General features: G+C 39.7%; 1 pseudogene; it reads left to right on the plus strand.

Moving 5' to 3' along the window:
- Window positions 1-16,262: 16,262 nt before the first annotated feature.
- Window positions 16,263-22,258, plus strand: part of LOC112586203 — a 74,138-nt pseudogene continuing 68,142 nt past the window's right edge.

Genomic DNA, 22,258 nt, shown 5'->3' on the forward strand with positions numbered 1-22,258 from the left:
CAAAGTTCCATCTAGTCAAAGCTATACTTTTTCCAGTAGTCATGTACGGATGTGAGAGTTGGATCATAAAAAAGACAGAGCACTGAAGAATTGATGCTTTTGAATTGTGATGTTGGAGAAGACTCTTGAGAATCTCTTGGACTGCAAGGAGATCCAACCAGTCAATCCTAAAAGAAATTAGTCCTGAATATTCATGGGAAGGACTGATGCTGATGCTGAAGCTGAAGCTCCAATACTTTAGCCACCTGGTGCAAAGAGCTGACTCATTTGAAAAGACCCTGATGCTGGGGAAAATTGAAGGCAGGAGACAGGGATGCCAGAGGATGAGATGGTTGGATGGTATCACTGACTCAATGGATATGAGTTTGAGTAAGCTTCAGAAAGTGGTGAAGGACAGGGCACCTGGCATGTTACAGTCCATGGGGGTCTCAAACAGTTGCACAGTACTGAGTGACTGAACAACAAGAGGTATAATAAAACTAAGGATCACTCTTTCTTGAGGAAATCACAAGTACATACAATAGTTTTGGACATAAGAATTATACTATTTAGATGGCCATTATGCCACACTTTTCAAATATTCATTCAGATTTTAATGTATACTACTTGGGCTGACACAAGCTATGTAGTATTTTAGTTAATAGAATATTTATAAATAATCTATATACTATATTTGGTTGTAGGGCAAAATGTTTTTTCACTTCTATTATTAGAAATTAAGTCTGTTGCTGATATTGAAATATATGGCAACATTAACTTTTAGAACAAAAAAAATTTAATGTCAGAAAATTACTTCCTTCAGAAAAGAGATTCCACTCAACAAATTAATCATGACATAAAAACGGACTATCTGAGTAGATAAAGATAACTGATTAACTTGACTATTAATCTGACTAGGATTCATCAGTCTTGCTCTCTTTAGAAATGAAATGGGAATTCAGACATTTTTCAACACAAAAAAGAATGCAGTCTAGGTTGGACCAAATCCACTGAAAATATATGCACATGGACTCTGCAATTGATCACTGGAAAGCAACTAATGTGAAAAAGTCATGCTTTAAAAGGAAAAATGGCATCTTTTTTTTTAAGGCCACATGTACATGGACCATTAGCATGATTAAACCCAAAGGCAAGTTAAATCCTGAGGAAAAATATATTTGCACGGATTGATCCTAATCATTAAACATACTTTTCAACTTTGTGCTTCTCCTACCCCCAAAAGAAAACCTGAAATAGTCATAGTCATAGTCAATTTCTACCACTGACTGGGTGGCTCATAAAGTATAGAAAATTATTTCTCACAGTTCTAGATGCTAGGAAGTCCAAGACCAAAGCAAAATCACATTCTGTGTATGATCAGATTCTGTGTATGATCAAAACCTTTTTGCTGTGCCCTCACAGGGTGGAGGACAGAAATGGTATGGACCTAACAGAAGCAGAAGATATTAAGAAAAGGTGGCAGGAAATCACAGAAGAACTGCACAAAAAAGATTTTCACGACCAAGATAATCATGATGGTGTGATCACTCACCTAAAGCCAGACCTCCTGGAATGTGAAGTCAAGTGGGCCTTAGAAAGCATCATTATGAACAAAGCTAGTGGAGGTGATGGAATTCCAGTTGAGCTCTTTCAAATCCTGAAAGATGATGCTGTGAAAGTGCTGCACTCAATATGCCAACAAATTTGTCAAACTCAGCAGTGGCCACAGGACTGGAAAATGTCAGTTTTCATTCCAATCCCAAAGAAAGGCAATGCCAAAGAATGCTCAAACTACCACACAATTGCACCCATCTCACACGCTAGTAAAGTAATGCTCAAAATTCTCCAAGCCAGGCTTCAGCAATATGTGAACCGTGAACTTCCTGATGTTCAAGCTGGTTTTAGAAAAGGCAGAGGATCCAGAGATCAAATTACCAACATCCTCTGGATCATGGAAAAAGCAAGAGAGTTCCAGAAAAGCATCTATTTCTGCTTTATTGACTATGCCAAAGCCTTTGACTGTGTGGATCACAATACACTGTGGAAAATTCTGAAAGAGATGGGAACACCAGACCACCTGACCTGCCTCTTGAGAAATCTGTATGCAGGTCAGGAAGCAACAGTTAGAACTGGACATGGAACAACAGACTGGTTCCAAAGAGGAAAAGGAGTTCGTCAAGGCTATATATTGTCACACTGCTTATTTAACTTATATGCAGAGTACATCATGAGAAATGCTGGGATGGAAGAAACGCAAGCTGGAATCAAGACTGCCGGGAGAAATATCAATAACCTCAGATATGCAGAACACCACCCTTATGGCAGAAAGTAAAGAGGAACTAAAAAACCTCTTGATGAAAGTGAAAGTGGAGAGTGAAAAAGTTGGCTTAAAACTCAACATTCAGAAAACGAAGATCATGGCATCTGGTCCCATCACATCACGGGAAATAGATGGGGAAACAGTGGAAACAGTGTCAGACATTATTTTGGGGGGCTCCAAAATCACTGCAGATGGTGACTGCAGCCATGAAATTAAAAGATGTTTACTCCTTGGAAGGAAAGTTATGGCCAACCTAGATAGCATATTGAAAAGCAGAGACATTATTTTGCCAACAAAGGTCCGTCTAGTCAAGGCTATGGTTTTTCCAGTGGTCGTGGATGGATGTGATAGTTGGACTGTGAAGAAAGCTGAGTGCCGAAGAATTGATGCTTTTGAACTGTCATGTTGGAGAAGACTCTTGAGAGTCCCTTGGACTGCAAGGAGATCCAACCAGTCCATTCTGAAGGAGATCAGCCCTGGGATTTCTTTGGAAGGAATGATTCTGAAGCTGAAACTCCAGTACTTTGGCCACCTCATGCGAAGAGTAGACTCATTGGAAAAGACTTTGATGCTGGGAGGGATTGGGGGCAGGAGGAGAAGGGGACAACAGAGGATGAGATGGCTGGATGGCATCACTGACTCGATGGACGTGAGTCTGAGTGAACTCTGGGAGTTGGTGATGGACAGGGAGGCCTGGCGTGGTGCGATTCATGGGGTCGCAAAGAGTCAGACACGACTGAGCGACTGAACTGACTGACTGACTGACACAGGGTGGAAGGGGCCAGAGGGCTCCTGAGCCTCTTTTATAAGACCCCTAGTCACATCCTGAGGACACTACCCTCACAACCGAATCATCTCCCACATCCCAATGCCACCAATCTGGGGATTACATTTCAGTGTACAAGTTTTGAGGGGACAGAAACATTCAGACCATAATCTCTTACAAATGATCAGTAGTATCATGTAGATTAAGCCAAATGAAAGAGAAAAAGGATTACAAGGAAAGCAAATAAGCTCTGAAAGCAGGGCTTCTCCAGTGGCACAGTAGTAAGGAATCCACCTGCAATGTAGGAGACACAAGCTTGATGCTTGGGTCAGGAAGATCCCCTGGAGGAGGAAATGGCAACCCACTCCAATATTCCTGCCTGGGAAATCCCATAGACAGAGGAGCCCAGTAGGCTGAAGTCCATGGGGTCATAAAAGAATCAGACACGACTTAGGGACTAAACAACAACAATCTCTTAAAGGATAGGGGAAAGAAAGGAGAATTGGGTATGAAAAACCTCAAAACATCTGCAACTCCTTAGTTGACCAGGAATAGTGAGTCCTTGTATTACCATGGTGCTGTTTCATTGATGAGGACTTTCTAGGATGCCCAGGCTGAGATGATAGGCAGAGGTGGACCCTTCACACAATCACAGCTATAGACTGTGGCTACATTCCCACATTGGTTCTCTGTTTGCCAGTTATCTGCAAAGCACACTTTTATGGCTGTCATATTATATAAGCTTTAGTTGAGAGGATACATCTTTGGGTGGAAGACAGAATAATTTTTTTTCGAGGGCAAGATGACACAATAAGCCTTACATGGCCACAGTACCATCCTTACAGATGTATACAAAATAACCTTACTTGAAGACAGTAATGAGACAAAAATTCCAAATTTGAGAAAACCTACCATATATGGAAATCATATGTTCCAAACCAAGGTTGGGTTTTAGCTAACACACTCACTCTCAAAGTTAAAAGATTAAAAGAACTAAGACTGGAAAGTCTATTAATGGGGCCATCCAAACTGACTGCAGGTAAATTTTTAAAAAGATTTTTTTCCCTAATAATGTATGCATTTCTTTATTTTTGTTTATTTCTTTCTTGTTGCTAGCCTTCAGTTCATCCTGAAAAAAATATATAGATTTTCCAGAGTGTGATCAAGATGATTAGGCAAGAAAGTGTGGTGATGCAGTCACCTATCTTGGTCCAGTACAGGAGTTGCCCTGGTGGAACTAACAGAGAAGTAGAAACAGTAGTTACTAAGGATGGTCTTCCATTTGGGCCATATTCTCACAGGCAATTATCAAATGAAATATCCTTACACAGTGCGGAGGAACTAACATAAAAATTAGGTAAAAAACAAAGAGAAAAGAAGACTAACTTACATCTCTGTCCAACTGTCAGGTTAAAACATGTATATTAGTGTTCTATTGTTGCAGTAACACATTACCACAAATCTAGTGGACTAAAACAACACACATTTACTATCTCACAGATTTTGTAGGTCACAAGTTAGGGTGGGTCAGGGTTTCATAAAGCTGAAATCAAAGTGTTGGCAGGGCTGCCTTTCTTAATGGAAGATCAGGAGAATAATCTGCTTCTAAAGTCATTAAAGTTGTTTGGAAGATTCTACTTCCTTGTGACTGCAGGACTGAGGTCCCCATCTGTCTCCTTTGCTGTCAAAGATTTGTCATTGCTCCTTAATACTATCTGTGGTCTTTCTCATGCTTTCCACATGCCCTCCAATAACAGTGGATCAAGCTGCTCTCTTGCTTTCAATCTCTCTGATATTCATCCTGTTACATCTGACTCCAGTTTAGAAAGTTATCTGCCTTTAGAGACTCATGTGATTAGACTGGACTCAGTGAGATAATCCAAGATAATATCTCTATTTTAAGGTCTGTAACTTTTAATGACAACTGTAAAATCTCTTCTGCTGTATAATGTAACATATCCATATATTCTAGGGATTTTGATGTACACATTTTTGTGAATCTATTCTGATATACACACAGCAAATTTCCTAAGTACACTTTTAAAATCAAAATAAAATTATCTAAATTACTCAAATTTGAGTATATGTAAAATATTTACACATGTATATAAACTTATATTCATGTAAAATATTTACACATGTATATAAACTTGTATTCAATGCATGTGTACATGCATTTATATGTCTAAATCACTAATGTCTAAATCACTGATGTCAAGGTACATTTTTCCATCTACTCCCTAATTGCTTCAACTCTACATTTCATTCAAATGTGTGGAAAAATCAAAATATATTTAAAAAATTCAAACACCTTTGAGCAATTTTGATATAAAAAGGCATCAAACAAATCTCATTAACAAAGCATCAAGGGACTCTCACAATATTTATATTTAATTATGTACCTGTTCATCAACACAGATAATAATTCTTCCCTTTTCTATTGAAGGATATACTAGCTGGTTCCAAATTATGGTTAGATTTTATGGCTTATATTCAGGTAAACAATATTGTTTTAAAATAGACTGCATCAGCTTGCATTTCTCTGCAGGAAATTCTGGAAGAAATGAAAATGATTTTAACTACTGTACCACTGCCTACATCAAAATAGAATTATAATTATGCTGTAGGTAGCAAACTACTCAAGGTACCTGCAGTGTGCAGATAAAGTGCTTCATTGGCCATCCATTTCCCAGGTGGTTTAGCTTAATCTGCAGAGTACGTATAATGCATATTAATCCAAACAGACCTGAACTCCAGCCATTTAGAGAAAGTACACCTGTTTTGTAATATGATTTTTTTCCTGGTTCTAATCATTAGTACTGGGTATTTTTAAATGTATCTGGAAGCCCATATTGTTACTCTGAAAACACTTATCCAGAATTTTCACCCTTTCAAGATTACCCTACAACAAAGGGAGCGATGATGCCCTGCATGCATGCCTGCATGTTGTGTCAGAAGATGCTCAAAGTATCACATCATAGCTAAAAATATGCAAACTCCCAGTCAGCATAAATATATCAGGTAGATAACTCCAGTTAAGAAGAAAATTCCTACAGTATGAGTTATTATATCCTTGTTTAAAATAATAGTGTCAGAAAAAGAACAAAAAAGCCCATTTCTACAAAAATATTTATGGTCTATATACCAAACTTTCACATATATTTTAAGATACTATGACATTATGCCAGATTGGCTTGTTCATTTGCTCTGTTGATTACACATCATGTATAATAGGTTGACAAGTAGCTTGTGCCTTGAAACACAAATAACAATCTAACAACAAGCAAATATGATGCCAACTACCATTTATAAATCTATGTTAGCTCTAATTTATTGAGATTTACAGATTGGCATAATATTTTTCAGTTTTCAGCTGACTGTTTCAATGTATTTCAGGTAAAATATCTATAAAGATTCCTTAATTCCAAATACCATTTTTAATACTTTAACACTTCTTGAATTAAGCTACAGAACAAAATAAAATATTATTAAATTAAATATATTTTATCTGGAAGAGAATTCTAAATAAAAATAACTTTTAACAGATTTATCTGTAAAGTCTTTCTACTTTATGATTTCTAGTCAAATTAAGACTGAATGATTAGACTTAGACATGGGGAAATTTAATTTTATTATATCAGCCTTGAAAATTATCTTTAAAATATTCAAATTTTTTATATAGTTCACAGGCTAGCAAGGTAATGCTCAAAATCATTCAAGCTAGGCTTCAACAGTATGTGAACTGAGAACTTCGAGATTACACAACTGGATTTGGAAAAGGCGGAGGAACCAGAGATTAAATTGCCAACATCTGGTGGAATACAGAAAAACTGGATAATTCCAGAAAAACAACTATTTCTGCTTCATTGACTATGCTAAAACCTTTCACTGTGTGGATCACAACAAACTGTGGAAAATTCTTAAAGAAATGGGAATACCAGACTGCTTACTTGCTTCCTGTATGCAGGTCAAGAAGCAACAGTTAGAACCAGACATGGAACAACAGACTGGTTCCAAATTGGGAAAGGAGTATGTCAAGGCTGTATATTGTCACCTTGCTTATTTAACCTATATGCAAAGTACATCATGTGAAATACTGGGTTGTATGAACCACAAGCTGGAATCAAGATTGCAGGGAGAAACAGCAATAACCTCAGATATGCAGATGACACCACCCTTATGGCAGAAAGTGAAGAGGAACTAAAGAGCCTCTTGATGAGAGTGAAAGAGGAGAGTGAAAAAGTTGGCTTAAAGCTCAACATTCAGAAAACTAAGATCATGGCATCCAGTCTCATCACTTCATAGCAAATAGATGGGGAAACAATGGAAACAGTGGCTGACTTTATTTTTCAGGGCTCCAAAATCACTGCAGATAGTGACTGCAGCCATGAAATTCAAAGACGCTTGCTCCTTGGAAGAAAAGCTATGACAAACCTAGACAGCATACTAAAATTGCCAATAAAGTTCTGTATAGTAAAAGCTATAACTTTTCTCAGTAGTCACGTATGGCTGTGAGAGTTGGACCATAAAGAAGGCTGAGCACCGAAGAATTCATGCTTTCCAACTGTAGTGTTGGAGAAGACTCTTGAGAGTCCCTTTGACTGTAAGGAGATCAAACCAGTCAATCGTATGGAAATCAATACTGAATATTCACTGGAAGAACTGATGTTGAAGCTGAAGCTCCAGTAATTTGGCAACATGATATGAACAACGTTGGCTCAATCATCAGAAAAGATCCTGATGCAGGGAAAGACTGAAGGCAGGAGGAGGAGATGTCAGAGGATGAGATGGTTGGATTTCAACACTGACTCAATGGACATGAGTTTTGAGTAAGCTTCAGGAGATGGTGAGAGACAGGAAAGCCTGGCATACTGCAGTCCATGGGGTTGCAAAGAGCTGGACATGCCTGAGAGACTGGACAACTATAATAAGTATCCATGAATCACACCATTATACACAAATGACACTTTTGGCTAAGTTTAGTTGCTCCCATTTTCTCCTCAAGAATCTTATTTAGCAGGGAAACAAAACATAATTAAGGTTTTTAATAAATATGTCTGCCATTAATAAATGGAACTTTTCAAATAGGTAAATATTAAAAGGAAAGTAAGGAAAAAATTTTTTTCATTTGACTTTAGAGAATACTCGCATTAAACTCATCATTTTTCTTTTATTCTTGCACTTACAGGCTTATATTCTTGACTGGGATAAATCTTTACCCAGAAAATTAATGAAACATAAAGATATAATGTTTTATCTATTTTTTTCTCTCAAGTTAAAAAATAAATTTTAATTAATTTTAAAAGGATTTAAATCTATAAAATAATTTAAATATATTCTATAATATACAGAAATGGTTTTAAATTTTTTAACATAATTTTAATTTTGTTTTGATATAATTTCACAACTGAAATCAAATAAAATTAATTTTATGAATAATCCAAAGAAAATAATGTTACATATGAATTAACTAAGCATCAGCCCTGATATACAACTTTTATTTTCATACTTCTTGTATAATGTGAAAGAAATCTCTCCAACTCAGTCAGCAACAATTTTTATAGCTGGCATCTTCACTGCATAATTTGAGGGTTTGGGGAATGCTTGAGTGACAGTGAATGGGCTTGCTATATCTCCATCTAAAAATTAACATTCTAATTGAAAATTAAATGTTATTACTTCCAATCATTAAATGATCATCATTTAAAACTTAATTGGCTCACATTTCTAAAACAAGTATTTTCAATGGATTTTGTTGGGATACAAAATTCCAAATGATAGAATTTTTGTGAATACAATGATAGACTTCAATCTCAAAAACACTAAACAAGTCAGTAATAACTGTGTTGAAATCATTATTTTCTGGTATATTTCATGACTTCTATAAACAGTGACAATGCTGTCTTTGTTCATTTGGCCATCCTTCAAACCTGTCACTGAAGTTTCTATTTGAGTCCTTATCCCTTTCTATTAGATTCCAGGGAGGAAGTTTTTAAATTCATTTTAAAGTCTTGTCTCTTAATCTTAGTAAGGCATGTCCAGTCTAGACAAATCCTTGGCAGACATCTCCATAGTATTATACGCAGTTAGTTGAGGGAAAATATATTTTGAATACTTATTTGGCATCTGTGAAAGATTTCAGTGCATTATTATCTAGGACACAGTGCCTGATACTGTTGTACAAGAAACACCAATGACTAGCAAACATTGAGGACCCCATTCTGATGGGGAATGGCAGCTTTTCATACTATTCTTTTTTATGCTTTCTACAGGTATGATTCCTATCTTTAAATATTATCTTAGGATGCATAGTGAAGGACATTGTCTTTCTGATACCCTTTATTACCTTAAAAGTTATGTCTAAAGTGTTTATGGGTATTAGTCTATGGTTACTTTTTTCTAAATATTTACCTAATTGGAAATGTTTACCATGATTTTCTAATTTTAAATGTCTACAACCTTTGTATATCACTGTATCTTTCCATTGTTGGACATTTAAACTATTGGAACTGTACTAACATTAGAGAATGTTTGTTTTTAAGATTAGTGTATAACTCATAACTTTTCTCACTTTTTTTTCAGATTGCACAATTAACTTATCATTACCTAATCTTATATATATAATATGTACATATATATTATATGTCAACACAGTATTATAATTGTCCTTTAATTAAAAATTAAAATATTACAGAATTCTTCAAAAGAACAAAATCAGTGGACTAGCACAAATATAACCAAGCACAATTAAAACAGTAAATAAGTGTTAAATACAACAAAAACAGGCAGGCCAAACAGTAGAACAAAATTTAAAATAGAGATTAATTAAAATAGATACAAAAATTAAAGATATAATTAAGGCAACATCTCAAATCACTAGTTTTTTTATGAAAGAAAACAGCTAAAACAATAATTTGTATGACTTCTCTGAACATACCACATGAGACTTTCAAATACAATATAATTTTGAATAAGTCACCATCTCTTTAGTATTGCACCCATTTCTGTTTTCCTCTCTTTCCTTCCTCACTCCCTTCTGTCCTTCACTTTTGCTTTACTGAAGCTATACCCCTTCCCTTAATAAAGTGTTAGCATATTATAATTTTCTCTTGGGTTATATTTTCCAGGTAATCTAGGAAATAAAAATATTTCTTTCATTAATTTTATATATAGGAAATATTTTGCCTTTTAAAAATAATTTTAGCATAGAGATGTTTAAATTTTATACTATCAATTTATCACATAAAAGATTTTCTCTAAGAAATATTATTTGGAATCCATTTTTTAATGCATCAAATGTCATCTTTAACAATTATGAATAAATATTGTGGTTTCTGCCTTTGGATTAAACTAATACGCTTTCTAATACTGAAGCCTATTTTCAGTGCCTTTAATGAGATCACCTTGGTTTTGATATTTTATTCTCTTAATATACTAGTGGATTGTACTTGCTAAAATTTTATTTTAGGAGTTGTTACTAGTATTTATATTAGAAATTAACTTTTGTATATATGTCAGTTTTTATTATTAATGATATCCTGAATTTACATAAAAATAAAGCATCTCTTCTGCATTCTGATGAAGAATCTGAATAGAAATGGAATTATGTTTTTCTTGAGGTTTTGATAGAATAATTATGTAAACACATGAGTCTGGTACAAAGCCTTGGGCAGAATATCCTTGATTCCATTCTTAAATACTTTGTACAAATGTCTTAGGTGTTTATTACAATTGGTAAATTTTTATTTCTTTGTATTCAGTGTTGCTTTACTTATAATCTATTTTAGTTTCCCCTCATTTACTACTTGTCTGGAGACGCCAAATATATCACTGGCTTTTGGAAAATCCCTGAATAATAAACATATGGCCAATCCTAAGGGGAGCAGATAATAACCAAAAACTCACTCTCTGGGACAAGAAATTGTACAAGCACCCCTCATTGGCCACTACCCCACTTTCCTTTTTCAAAAATGCATAGGATGTGAGTGTATTCACTTGATTGCAGAACTAATGCCATCTGCTTGACTTATGTGTATGGCTCTTTATTGATTCCACACTTGGATACTCGGTTTTTTTTTTGTCCATCTCTCAAACTTATAATTTGAGACTTTAGTTTGCACTTAGATAAAGGAGAATTTCAGTATTTGTAATTATATGCTGTTTGAGCTTACAGAATTGAGGTAAAGACACTCTGCATTGAAGTTTGCCACCAAAGTCATAGCCAGTTAATTGTTACTCTGTTCAGCTGGCTCTGACTTCTATACTTCTGCATATGTTTTCACATATGCTGCATATGTGAGCATATGTAGCTCACAAGGAAGAATGAATGGTTAAAAGCAGGATTAGGGTATATGGCAGTCTCCTGATACACACCCACTCCAGTATTCTTGGATTTCCCTTGTGGCTCAGCTGGTAAAGAATCTGTCTGCAATGCGGGAGACCTGGGTTCGATCCCTGGGTTGGGAAGATGCCCTGGAGAAGGAAATGGTTACCCACTCCAGTATTTTGGCCTGGAGAATTCCATGGACTGTATAGTCCATGGGGTCACAAAGAGTCGGATGTGACTGAGCAACTTTCACTTTCACTTTGATACATAATAATGCCAACTCATTCTTTTCAGTATTTCTAATTTTGTAGTACCTGTTATAAAGTCACCTCATATACTGAATCATTCTACTTTCTCCATAATGCAAAATTTGCTATTGCATATGAAGATACCCTGTTTTCCCTTCTTTGCTAGTATTCTGTATCTTTAGACCAGCTACATAAGATGGATCAATTCTTTAAATCCTTTCAGGTACTCAAGACAAGCATATGGTTTACTCTTTCACTGTTTATTTATTTTGCTTTTTATTTTGTTCTGAAATACATAATGGAAAAGAGGAAGGCAAAACTACACAGACGTGCTACTGGCATACTGCAATGAACCACAGGTTAAAATGAAACTCTTACACATTTCTTAGACACAGCTTGACTTGTATATTTTAAGACTCCTTCAGTTGGAGAAAGAAATTCTATCATTGGAGTTGACAGAGACATTTGTAAAACAGCAGTGAGAAACAGTTTTTTCTAGGCAATTATTTTATGAAGGGAAAAAAGAAATAATTAAGTCCAAGTTGGAACCAACTTATTTGGTTTAGCATTTCATAGCTATATCTAACGGAGAAGGCACTGGCACCCCACTGCAGTACTCTTGCCTGGAAAATCCCATGGGCGGAGGAGCCTGGAAGGCTGTAGTCCATGGGGTCACTAAGAGTCTGACACGACTGAGCAACTTCACTTTCACTTTTCACTTTCATGCATTGGAGAAGGAAATGGCAACCCACTCCAGTGTTCTTGCCTAGAGAATCCCAGGGATGGAGGAGCCTGGTGGGCTGCCGTATATGGGGTCGCACAGAGTCAGACACGACTGAAGTGACTTAGCAGCAGCAGCAGCACCAGCTACATCTAAAACTAGCAGTTTTCAAAGTATCTTACTGAGGTAATTAATATTTTTTGTTCATAATTATATATTCTAAAAGAAGGTATAATTCTCATATGATTTAAAAATATCATCTATATTTCAAGTGAGTTTCCTTTGACAATGGCAGGCATTGATTTTGCTCTATTTCTTAAAAAACTTAATGACATTAGAAAATATTTTTTATGATGAAAGATGGTATGGGGAGGGAGGTGGGAGGGGGGTTCAGGATTGGGAACATGTGTACACCCGTGGCAGATTCATGTTGATGTATCACAAAAACCAATACAATATTGTAAAGTAATTAGCCTCTAATTAAAATAAATAAATTTTAAAAATTAAAATAAAAAAAGATATGACTCATAACTCTACCATCTGGTAATCAGTTAATATTTAAAAGACCAGAACATTTATTTATATATATTTTATATATATATATAATGCATGGCTTAAAAAGTGTTTAACGTTTGGTTGCCACATGCATGGAATAGTTTTTTCCATTCCTTGACTCTGAGCCTATGTTTCCTTAAAGCAGAAGTGAGTCTCTTGCAGGTGGTATATAGCTGGCTCTTGTTTTATTTTTTTTAATCCATTCAGCAGCCCTATCCTTTGGATTGGAGACCTCAATCTATTTACATTTAGAACAAGTATTGTCAGGAAAGGACTTACTAATAACATCTTATTAATTAGTTTTTAGCTATTTTCTAATTTTCTTATTCATTTCTTCCTCTCTTACTTTTCTCTAATGATAATCTTTGATTCCTTTCTCTTTATCTTTTGTGTATTGACTCTAGGCTTATCCTTTGTGATTGACATGAGGCTTACACAAAACATCATACAGATATAACTATTTTATGCTAACAACTTTGATCACAGACAAAAATTCTAATTTTTTCCCTTTTTATGTTTTCGATTCTCACAATTTACTTCTTTTTATGTTGTATATTCATTAAGAAATTATAGTAAATGTAGTTATTTTTAACAATTTTTTCCTTTAATCTTTGTACAGGTTTCCCCTACTATTAAAAAGTAGAATGTTACTATGAAAACTTTTTAAAGCTGAAATGGCATGAAGTGAAGAAGCAATTACTTTTTCATTAAAGAGAAATTATCTCTATGGATTTCTTTTGTTTAGGAAAAAAATAGTAGATCTTTCATAAAAATGAAGTGTTGTAAAGGGAGCTTTTGGAAAGCAGGAGATACCTGCATTAGATTTAAGTGGTTAACATACTACTATATGGACTTCCCTTGTGGCTCAGCGGTGAAGCATCCAACTTCAGTGCAGGAGACACAAGTTCAATCCTTGGGTCAGGAAGATACCCTGGAGAAGGAAAAGGCAACCCACTCCAGTACTCTTGCTCAAGAACTCTCATGGACAAGGAGCCTGGTGGGCTACAGTCCATAGGGTCACTAGAGTCAGACATGACTTAGCAACTAAACCACCATACTACTATATTATAGTAGTAGAGTATGCTGATTTTTACTATGTATTTACCTTTACTAGTGTGTTGTGTGTTTCCATATGTTTTCATGCTGCTAATTGGCATCCTTTCATTTGTCTGAAGAATTCCTTTCAACACTTTTTGTAAGGTAAGTCTTCATGTTTGCTAAGTTGCTTCTGTCATGTCTGACTCTTGCACGACTTTATGGACTGTAGCTCGCCAGGCTCCTCTGTCCATGGGATTCTCCAGGCAAGAATACTAGAGTGGGTTGCCATGCCTTCCTCCAGGGGATCTTCCCAACCCAGGAATCAGACCCACTTCTCTTATATCTCCTGCATTAGCAGACAGGGTTGTTTTTTTTTTTTTTTTTTCCCCCACTAGCACCACCTGAGAAGCCCAGTCAAGGCAGGTCTAGCCTTGCCTGCATGATGAAATTTCCCAGCTTTTGTTTGTTTGGGCAAGTCTTCATCTCTTCTTTATTTCTAAAGGTCCACTTTACCAGATAAGAATCCGTGGTTGGCAGTTGTTTTTTTTTTTCCTTTCAGCATATAGAATATATCATCCTGTTCTCTCCCAGCCTCTGATGTTTCTGCCACTGAAAAGTTGCTGATAGTGTTATATGAGTTCTCTTGTAAGTTATATGCTTCCTTCTTCTTGATAATTTTAAGAATCTTGCTTTGGTTTTGACTTTGACAGCTCTATTAAAAATGTCCTGGAAAAATTCTCACTGGATTTTCTTGGATACCTATGAGCTTCATGAAATTGTATATCCAAAACTCTCTGCAGATTTGGAAAGTCATTAGCCATTATTTCTTTAAATAAGCTTTCCCTTCCTTCTCTCTTTCCTTTATGGGACTGCAATAGTTCACTGACTGTTTCTCTTGATGATATTCCGTATATCACACCGGCTATTCTCACTCCTCTTTATTTTCCTCTGACTAGTTATTTCAAAGGTCCAGTCCTCTACATTATATATGCTATTTTCTGCTTGATCCATTCTATTGTAATGGGTGCATTTCTGTTGCTTTCTGTTGATGCTTTCTCTTCCATCTTTCAGTTCATTCACTGTACTCTTCCTCTGACTAGTTATTTCAAAGGTCCAGTCCTCTACATTATATATGCTATTTTCTGCTTGATCCATTCTATTGTAATGGGTGCATTTCTGTTGCTTTCTGTTGATGCTTTCTCTTCCATCTTTCAGTTCATTCACTGTACTCTTCCTCTCTAGGATTCTCTGTGATTTGTTTTAGTATATCTCTATGGTAAAGTTCTCTTTTATTTGTGTATTTTTTTTCTAATTTCATTAAATTGTCTTTTTCTGTTTTCTTATGGTTTATAGCTCTAAACTTCCTTAAAAGATTTTAGGGAACTTTTTAGGTTTGCCCCTGTTCCCTGCCCCATCCCCTTCTCTCACTTCTTCTCCAAGTGGTGATAAAGGGGAGGCAGAGTTAGAGCAGCCATGCTCGCTGTAATGAATGATTCTCCCACCTTGAGGGTAGGACTCCATGTGAGCCTCTGCCCATGTGAGAAGTGGGACTCCCCCCCAGGTGTCCAGAACCAGCAGCCCCCACCAGGTCCTTAGAGGAGGAGGAGGAGGGACAGGAGGAGAGGACTGGTCTGTCACCCATTCCATTTTTCTCTTTTATCTTACTGTTGCCACAGCAACACTAGAATTGGCAACATGGCAGAATTCTCTCTGCCCCAGTATGAGGTGGGTTCTTGGGACAGCCATTCAGCCAACACAACTCCTGTGGCTTCCATGGACTCTCCTTAATTTTGTAAGGACTGGAGAGCTGTGGAGGCCCAGCTTGCTGAACTGGTAAGGCCATCTCCCAGAATCCCCACCCCAGGAGTCGGTATGCAGATTGAAGAGTGGCACTATGGGGGCCCACTGGGTCAGTCCCAATGATCCAGACCTAAAGAGAACAGTAGGTCCACCCAGGCTGTGGAGTGGGATGGGGGTGATAAAAGGACAGAGCAGTAAGATGGCCAGTAAAACCAAGGCCAGCCCTGAAGGTGATGGCCCAGGGCCACCTTCTGGCTAAAGGGATGACTGGTGTTCACTATTAGATCCTGTGCTGTGTGCTAAGTCACTTCGGGCGTTGTCCGACTCTTTGCAACCCCATGGACTGTAGCCCACCAGGCTCATCTGTACATGGGATTCTCCAGGCAAGAATACTGGAGTAGCCATCCTCCAGGGTATCATTCTGACCCAGGGATCGAACCCACATCTGTTATGTCTCCTGCAATGGCAGGCGGGTGCTTTACCACTACTGCCAGCTGTGAAGCCCTGACATGGATGTAAGACTTGGCCAGGTGACTCTGTGAAACCCCTGCATTGCCCCAGGATAGCTTTCCAAGAGCTTCAACTTTAATACCATGCATGATGGCAGCTCAAAACAGAGACTTATGTGATGAAAATGTGAGAGCCTCAGTAGACTCACTATTTCAGGGTTTCAATGGCATGGTATTTGTTTATGGCCAGATAGGCACTGGCAGGACATACCACGCAGGGGGCCTGGATAGAATCCAGGTGACAAGGTCATCCCCAGTACCTCTGAGCACTTCCTCTATTTCTTGCATTCCTACTCTCAGCAGTGCCTGGTCCAGTCCTCCCACCTAGAGATATACCTAGAAGAGATTTGAGACCTGGTCTCCAAGGAGTCCAGCAGGAACCTAGAGCTGATGGAGAATGATGAGGCATCTACATCAAGGATCTCTCCTCCTTTGTAGCCAAGAATGTCAAGGAGATTCAGCATATGATGAACCTATGAGAGCAGACTCAGGTCATGGGCAACACACACATGGATGAAATCAGCTCTTGCTCCCACTCTACTTCCTCACAACCATGGGGTACAGTGGCTGTGATGTCCAGGACCACAGCTGTTTGGAAAAACTCAACCTTGTTGAACCTGACCAGGAGCAAGAGGTAGAACAAAGCAGATCTCTACTTAACTGAAGGGACAGCCACACAGTCCATGGGTAGTGATGACACTGGAGGTGGTGGAAGAGAATGGCATAAGGAAGCTTCCAAAATAAACCTCTCTCTGTCTTTCCTGGGCAATGTAATCACTGTCCTGGTGGGCAACAGGAGCACCCACATCCCCTATTAGGATACCAAGCTGATTTGGCTGCTCTAGAACCCTCCTGGGGGCAAAGATAAGATCATCATAGTGGCCACACAGGTGCCAGTTTCTTACTGGCTACAACAAGAGCCTCTCCAACCACTGCTTTGGCAAACAAAGACAAGGAAATCAAGAACAACCCCTGAGTGCATGAGAACCCCAAGGACATATTGCTGTATGAATTCCAGGAGATCACCTACTTGAAGTCTCATCTGGAGAAGAAGGAGATGCTGGAAAACTGGCTATGGAGGAAGAGCAGCAGCATAAAGAACACTAACATAAAAAGTAGCAGTATAGAAAGCACTATGTCAGCCCTCGGAGAAAGCAATGGCACCCCACTCCAGTGGAAAATCCATGGACAGAGGAGCCTGGTAGGCTGTAGTCCATGGGGTCGCTAAGAGTCGGACATGACTGAGCGACTTCACTCTCACTTTTCTCTTTCATGATTTGAGAAGGAAAAGGCAATCCACTCCAGTGTTCTTGCCTGGAGAATCCCAGGGACGCCGGAGCCTGGTGGGCTGCCATCTATGGGGTCGCACAGAGTCGGACACGACTGAAGTGACTTAGCATAGCATAGCATAGCATGTCAGCCCTGGTAGGTTACCAGGAAGGGCCAGTAATCAAAGTCTGGGAGGTCAAAGAGGTGGATAACAACATCAACCACCACCACAACCACCTGCCCCAGCCTCCTGGAGCTAGCCTTGGATGAAAACATGTTTAATTACCTTCAGGTGTAGAAGCAGTGGCTCATGGAAGAGAAGGTGACCAGCCAGGATGACTGCAGTCTTATGAGTGAGAACAGGCAGAAGCTGCTAGGGATGAAGGAGAGGATGCTGCAAGACCTATGGCAGGAGAAGAAGGCCACAGAACTGCTTGCAGTCAAGTACAAGGCCATGGAAAGTGAGCTTCTCCATTGGGGCAAGAACATCAAGAATCACACCAAAGAGAAGTAGAAGACATTGAAACTGAAGAGTGATGAGACTTCAGAGCAGAAATACCATGAGCAGGAAATACAGCAGGAGGTGATGATCTGATATGAGGAGGCAATGTAGTTTCAGGCTATATACACAGCCATGCAGCAGGACATGGAAGTAAGACCCAAGAAACTCATGAAGTTCCAAGTCAAACAGCAGGTTGTGAAGGCAGAGACCTGGAGCCAGCATGATGAGTATATCCACATGTAGCAGAACCTGAAGAAGGCAAAGAATGAGGAGACCTAGGAACTCAGGTTCAAGTATGTAATCACTGAGAGCTTCATCCCACTTGAGGAGAACAAGATTATAAACCTGCTTTTCCTGGACTATGAAGAAAAGCAATAGAAGGGCCAACCAGTTGTGCCAGGTGGATTTAATAACAGCCAAAAGAAGCATCCCATGTCTGCAGTGGGCTACACGAGGTCTATCAGCCAGTACTCTTGGAGTGCCTTGCCACCCCAGCTACCTGGCTGAAAGTATGGGTGGACCTTTTTGGAGCTGGATATATCCCCTCCAGCTGTGTTTATGTTGGAATTCTCTCATGGTCAAGAACAAGACCCCCCATGCATTACATATGGAAAGGCTCATGCAGTTAAGACAGATTTGTGGAAAGAACATCTATCTGTAAAGTCTGAAAGTCCAGATCCTGGTCCCAGAGTCCTCAGTGGCCTCCAGGTGCCAGCATACATACCCCAGTGGCCTTTGCTATGCTGCACACCATGACAATTGTGGACCAAAATGACAGTCTTCAGTCAGGCTACCCATCTGACAGACTCCTGGGATGATGCAGCTAAGCCTAGGGATCTGTCCTGAAAGCACAACTGGCAGTGACCATGTCTCCTCCGAGCTGACCGATCCATTGACCAGCAGGCCAGACACTAAGCTCTACCTGCAGCAGTCTGCCGGCTTTGCCCTCATTGTGCTCTTGAAACAAAAGAAACCCCAGAATCTTAAGTTCAGAGTGTTAGGTAGTTAGAACAGGGAAAAGGAGTCCAAAATGGTGGTGGCTAAAAGACAAAGAAGGGAAAAGCCTCTGAAAACAGAACAAAGGAAGGTCCGAAGACTGGAATGAGGACCTCAGGTAAAACAAACAGCACTCCTGGCTAGTCCAATTTACAAAGGGCAGGCCCAGTGGGAGGAGAAAAAGCATATATAAAGAGGAGCCAAAATTGTGCCAGAGTCTCTCTTCTCTTTGTGTCTTTTGGGTTGGCATGCCCTCACACCTCAAGGATGTATTTTCCTTTACCTTCTAAATAAAACTGAGCTGTAACACTGCTCTGTCACTTCAAATTTTTGTTGCCTAGAGGCAGAAGAGAACCAAGGAAATTACACACTCTCCTGAGTAAGATGGGGGCAAGGGTGGAGTGGAGGTGAGGGTGGTCTCCTTATTGACCTCTGACTTCTGGAACATGTCCATCCCTGAGATGACAGGGTTTAACACGGCTGACTCTCACCTTCGTGGATATGCCTGCTGTGCTATTTGTGTATGGAGTTTCTGTGGTTGTTGCTGTTTTGCAAGTTTACTTTGACACCTGGGGTGTAGATAATGGTTTCCTTGTTGTTGACTTCATAAAGTTCTCTTTCCTCTATACACGAAGTCCCTAGAGGAAGGAAGCACACCTGTTCAAGGCTGCAACAAGCGGGGAGGGGCCTCCAACCTCGGCCGACGGGATGAGGGGCGGGGACCACGCAGTTCGAAGAGGCTGGCAGGGCTGGGTTACCGCAAGAAAACAGGCCAGTGGCCTGGCAGCCAGAGAGAATGGTGCTCTCAGAGAGCTGGGACTGCTGGCGTGGGAGCGGCTGCAGCAACAGAGAGTGGGTGCGGGTTCCCCCCCCCCACCCCGGGGTGCAGCGGCTGGCTGGTTGGCTTGCTCAGGTGGTACTTGTCCACCGCTCTGAGGAGCTACCCGCAGGTGGGCCTCGCAACTTCCTGCGCATGCCCAGTGAGGCGGGGCCGCGCCAACTCTCTTGATGCACAAACTTCTGGAACTCCTGCCGCCGGCAAAGGTTCCTATACATGGTGAGGTCTCAGCCCCCAGACTTTCTCACAGCCTGCATAATAGCATTTGGGCTTCTTTGAGGAACCGAGGTCAGTGCTACTTCGGCCCCGTCAGTAGCCTTCTTTGAGGTCAGGCTTGCTCTAGCCTGGTTTCTTGCTCAGGCTCCAGCTCCACAGGGGCTGGAGATCAGGCTTGTTTCTCGCGGGGCTCGCTGGAGGGGGCGGTGGGGGTGGCTGCACTGCCGCCCAGGGGCGGGTGGTGGAGCGTGGTGGAGTGCAGAGGCAGGGCTTCCTCCTACAGGCCTCCAATTTGCAGTCTGCAAGGGCGTGCGGCTGCGCTTGCTGATTGAAGTCCTCTGGGACCCCTGCTACTGGAAAGTGGAAAGCCATGCCCTTGCCTTCTTGCCGCAGGGCAGCGTGATGTCAGCAGCTTCCTGGGCCCTTCTGACCATGTGCAATCGAGTACCCGAGCAAGGACAAGAAAGAAACAGAATCAACTTCTAGTTATAAAATAAGTAAATAATAGGGATGTGACAGTACAACATGGAGACTAGTTAATACTTTTTGTATGCTTAAAGCTGCTACGAGTGTGGATCTTCTCACCACAAGAGAAAAACCCAGCTATTTTTAATTCTTTATCAGGATGTTTTGGGAATTGATTACTAGAAGATTGCTGCGATCCCCTGTTGGGGTCATGTTTCTTTTTTTCCTTAAAGTTCTTGCAGCTGCTGTCCTTCCATTAGAAGTTGCAGGCACTTTCTCCAGTCTTTACTGGCTGACTTTAGGGAAAAAAATACCTTCCCACTGCTGTACTGGGGATTCTGAGGCTTCCTCAGTCTCTCTGTGGTTACACCTGGGTCATACTTCTTGCTTCTTCTTTTGGCAAAAATTTTAAGCTTCTTTCCATCTTGCAGTTCACCAGGTGGGTTGCTGACAGCTTCCCTTTGACTTTTCCAGTGGTAACTCTAAAGCTCAAATTTGTGGTTGCTTCCTGGTCTGCAGATTGTGGCTGATTTTCTGCAATGCTTACTAGCCATCTGCCAAAGCTTATTCTTCCTGCCATTAAGAGTATGTACAGGGAACTGGCCACACCGTTAGAGGGTGTGTGGGTGAGTTGCACAGAGCACTGGGGGTGCCCATGGGCAAGCTGGGAAGAATCACAGTTAAGCCTTCTCCAGGGGCTCTTGGATGGGCTTCTTGATGGTGCACAAGAGGCATTTAACAATTTCTGGATCCACATCCCTTCAGTGCCCTCTGCCACTCTCCCAGCATCTTCCCTGCCCCAAGTAGTACAGCTCATGACTCAGTTCTCTGGATGAGGTGAAAAAGAAATGATCCTCTGGGACTGCAACTCATTTGCCTGGGGAATCTTGAGTACTCATTCTCATACTTTCACTTTCCCCAAGTGAGAAATCATGGTCCAGGGTGGTCTTCTTTAGCACTAATGTGTGCTGCCTTGGGGGAGGGGTTGTGCAGGTAAAGTCAAACTGGCCTTCTTTCCCTTTCCAATGCATCCAAATTCATACGTATGTATTTTTTAACCTCCAACAGTTTGATGGAGCTACTCAACTGGATTCCTGGACTTCTGCAAAGGATCTCTCATCCATGGGTCTAACTGTTCTCTGGGAGGGCATGCTGAAGAGCAGGAGCCAGTTAACAAGGTATTGCAGGTTCTACCACCAGGACCAAGGTATGTATGCATAGTACCTGAAGCACTTTACGGTGATTGATGTGGACTGGGTCCCAGTGACACTGACGTTCTGAACAAACAGAAAACCCAGCACATTCTGGATGTCCTGATTTGATTTGTGATTGGTTGAACTTTGAATCATAGGAGTGTGATATTCTCATAACCACTGAAATTAATATTCCATGGATCCTTAAAATCAAAAGAAAACCAAGTTCAGTGTTATTTTTCTGTACAGCAGTCCTATTAGTAATTACTTATAAATAGACTAGATTATCTAAAGTTAAAAGAAGGATACTTGATATTGCTTTTGTGTTTATTGCCTTTATTACCCTTTGTGGTGCCATACGGACTTGAGTAAAATTGGTAAATATTTTTTATAGACTCCCACTGTCATTGATTCAATAGATCTATTAACATTTACTCAGTGTTTATTACTTTTAGTGAGTTTTCAAGAGAATATCATGTTTGATGTAATTCAAAATATTGAATATCTTCTTTTTGAC

The sequence above is a fragment of the Bubalus bubalis genome, chromosome 7 (genome assembly GCF_019923935.1).
Source record: "Bubalus bubalis isolate 160015118507 breed Murrah chromosome 7, NDDB_SH_1, whole genome shotgun sequence".
NCBI classification, from domain to species: domain Eukaryota; kingdom Metazoa; phylum Chordata; class Mammalia; order Artiodactyla; family Bovidae; genus Bubalus; species Bubalus bubalis.